A 3,457-nucleotide genomic window follows, 5' to 3' on the forward strand; every position below is an offset into this window, starting at 1 on the left:
TACACAACTCGCTAGCGTAACTCCAACTCTGCCCATAGCATTAACTACTCACATACACACATTTGCTCATCCTAAGAGTCAGAAAACAATATCTCTTTTGTCCTTCTTTACTTTTTTTTTGCAAATATATGAAGTGGCTTTATTCATCATTAGTAATTGTAAGCAACCCAAATGTCTTTCATTGGATTTTAGGACACAGCAATATATAAATACATTGCAATACTAATTAATAATAAAAAGAACAACTGAACCACGAAAGTGTAAAATTTTAAGGTATTGTGTCAAGAAGCCAGACTCAAAATGCTGCTTACTTTCTAACATTCTAGACAAGGCAAAGTCAATCTGGTCTGATTGCCAGAAAGCTATAAAAGAGCCTGAGGAGCTCTAGAGGTACTGGAAATTCTGTTAATGGCGCTTTCACAAAACTGCAGTTAACATTAATTTTACCATATATAAATTGTCTCGATAAAACTGATTCAGGGAGACTCCTGTACACAACCAGGCATCTAAACTGATAACACCTAGAGGGTAGTCTGGGTCTATCTACCAAAGTTGAAATGCAGAAACACTCTCACCCAGCATAAAACACTTACCTAGAAATTTGCTCTATATATTTGCTATTTGTATGTATCCAGGCTGTTTATTATACTGCATATAATTATAAGTAATTGAAAGCCAAATATCCTTAGAATGGACTTTTTCACCAGGCAGCAAGACACTTTCTAAATAATGATCAAAATGCATCAACTGTGTTATATGCAGTGTGCATGCTTCTAACTAAAAAAAAGAGTAATCATATTCATTTGCTGCATGTTCAAAATCTAGACACCAGAGAAATAGCAATGCCTGTTGGGGGACAATTGAGATGGGGAAGAAATGAATGTTTAGCAATTGAAAGAGAGGAAAGTGTGGTCAGAGGAGCCACAGTTTCTTCTCATTGTGCCCAATTAACACTGACTTTTTCAGTGACAACAGAAAAATACCACTCTCGCATATCGTTTGAGGGCGTGGGGAAACAGCTGAGAAGCCAGACACCAGAAAGAAACTCAAAGCCAAGAATGAGGATCCAATTAGGATGCCACTCTAAGCCCAGGCTTCACAGCAGAGGCAAACTATATCACACTAGTATTGCCTACCTCCAGAAAGGCAAGAATGTTTTCAAAACAGTAACAATAATAAAGCACACAAAACATATGAGTTATTTAGGCTCTTAGCAAGAAATTTAGAACACTAATTTATAAGGATAAATTCCATTTGTCAGAGCAAAAATAGATTTCATGTAGCCCCAGAGGTGAGGAATAGCTTTGATTTTTAGGTAAAATCTGTGAGTCCACCGCTTTCTGATCAACTTTGTGCTGCTCTGAAATCTGTCATCTCTTTTTCTTGGTGTCGAAAATCTCACCCTCCTACTGTCTAGGCTTTCCCAGCTTCTTCTTCTTGTAAGCATCAGTGAGGTGTTTAGGGATTTTCTCTTGCTGATATCAATTTTTGTGGAGGTGACAAGACAAATTTCTGGTGTGTTCTATGAAGAAGAACACGATTAAGGTTAAGAGGCCCAGTCACAAGTAGCAAGCCCCAGGCCAGCTGCTTCAGGAAAACTACTCTCTTGCTTCTATGGCACCCAGTGAGGATGATCAAGATGGTCCCGGGAGTGATGCTAGCTTGCAGTTTCCTCACATGCTGACTGAAGAGTTTTTTGCTGTGGCTCATCAGCTTTCAGGGCACATCTTCAGTATGGTAGTAACTAGACATTTTGTGAAGTTTTACCACCCAGGTAGCACCATTCTTGTCACCACTGACTGGTTTTGTGCCAGTAGCCAGAGCCTTCTCCTTCTTTTTCTTCTCAGCCTTAGGTTTCGCAGCTGAGTACTTCCTCCTGTACAAAGCCTTTCTGGAGTATGTGGCAGATCCAGAGTATCTACCAATTCCTCTGACTAGGACAGGTTTCAGCTGCGGTAGGGCTGCGCTAGTGGCCCCAGTATTCCTGGTTTTGGGTTTCTTCTCTTTAATATCTGATCTCTCAGCTTTCTCACCTGCCATCCTGCAAGATGGGAAAGAGAACTAAGTTCTTGTCCTTGTTTTTGTTGACGTGGTGTACCACATTTCTTTATTTGCATATATTGAGTCATACTAACATTCCTGTGAATAATCCCTCTCTACCACGGTGAATAATCTTTTTTAATGTTATGTTGGATTTGGTTTGCTAGTATGTTGTTGAGGATTTTTGCATCTATGCTCATCAATGTTGTTAGCCTATATGTAGTTTGTTTTTTCTCATATCCTTATGTGATTTCATAACAAGGTAATGCACACATTGTAGAATGTGTAAGACAGAATTTCTTCCTCTTCTATTTTTAGGAATAACTTCAGGAGATTTGGTATTAGTTATTCTTTAAATGTTTGGCAGAATTGAATAATGAAGCTATTTGGTCCTATAACTGAGTAAAGACCTAATTCTGCTGCGACTTGCAAAAGCCAGTAACTGAAGAGACAGAGTAATGGGAGAAAAAAAACGTTTTATTCAGTAGTCAAAAGGCAGAAAAGCATGAGCTTTGCTCACAAATTAAGTTTCTCAACTCTGAGGAGTTGAGGCATTCCAAGGATAAAATATAAATAATGAAGGAGACAGATAGGGTAATAAAGGTGATAAACATTTATGTTTTCAGGGAATAGGCAGAGATTTTTCAGGAACGTGGGTGCCATTCTTTCACTCCTTTTATGATTTGGTATTTTTGTAGGGAAGCTGGTAGGTGTCTTTACCCTTGAGGGGACTAAGAGGAGCCTAGGCTAGTCTAGGTCAACTAAACCCATTTTATAGTTCTGGACAAAATATTTCTTAATTGATTAACATGCATATATGTAGAACTGAGTAGAATCTGACCCAAAGGTTAAGGGAACAAAGGAGACAGATACAATATAAAGAAAGAGATGTCAAGCCTTGCCACCCTGTTCCTGTCCCATATGAGATACCTGCAGGCCAAGTGAAGAGGCAATGTTTTCAGTCAGCAAAAGCAGCAAAAGTAACTTAGGCAACCTTATCATCATAACCTACAGGGCAGAGGTGTTATCTATAGCAAAACCAATGAAAGCCTAATAATGTTAAGCTGGGTAACCTCCAAAACTAGTGATTTTACAGTCAACTAAGACCAAGTGAAGTTGAAAGTCTTCTTTAGGTTTTCCCTCAGTAAATATTTTGGGGTTTTCATTAATAGGGAGCTTTTTATTAATGACTTATTCTTGGTGTTTGCTATTGGCCTGTTTAGGTTTTTCTGTTTCTTCTTGCTAGTGTTCTGCTCCAATTTATTATTTCTTTCCTACCAATTTTTGGTTGGTTTGTTCTTGTTTTTCTATTTCCTTAAGATGTGGTGACAGTTTCTTAATTTGGAATCTTTTTACTTTCATGATACAGGCTATGAGTCCTGTCAACTACCTTCTAAGTATTGTTTTTGATACATCT

At 38.2% G+C, this 3,457-nt stretch overlaps 1 pseudogene; it reads right to left on the reverse strand.

The window, feature by feature from the left end:
- Positions 1-1,222: 1,222 nt before the first annotated feature.
- On the reverse strand, positions 1,223-2,040 carry LOC101724639 (large ribosomal subunit protein eL6 pseudogene; annotated as a pseudogene).
- Positions 2,041-3,457: the final 1,417 nt, after the last annotated feature.

This window comes from Heterocephalus glaber, unplaced genomic scaffold, assembly GCF_053883595.1.
Source record: "Heterocephalus glaber isolate CG9 unplaced genomic scaffold, H.glaber_assembly_v1.0 deba00001457, whole genome shotgun sequence".
Classification (NCBI taxonomy): domain Eukaryota; kingdom Metazoa; phylum Chordata; class Mammalia; order Rodentia; family Bathyergidae; genus Heterocephalus; species Heterocephalus glaber.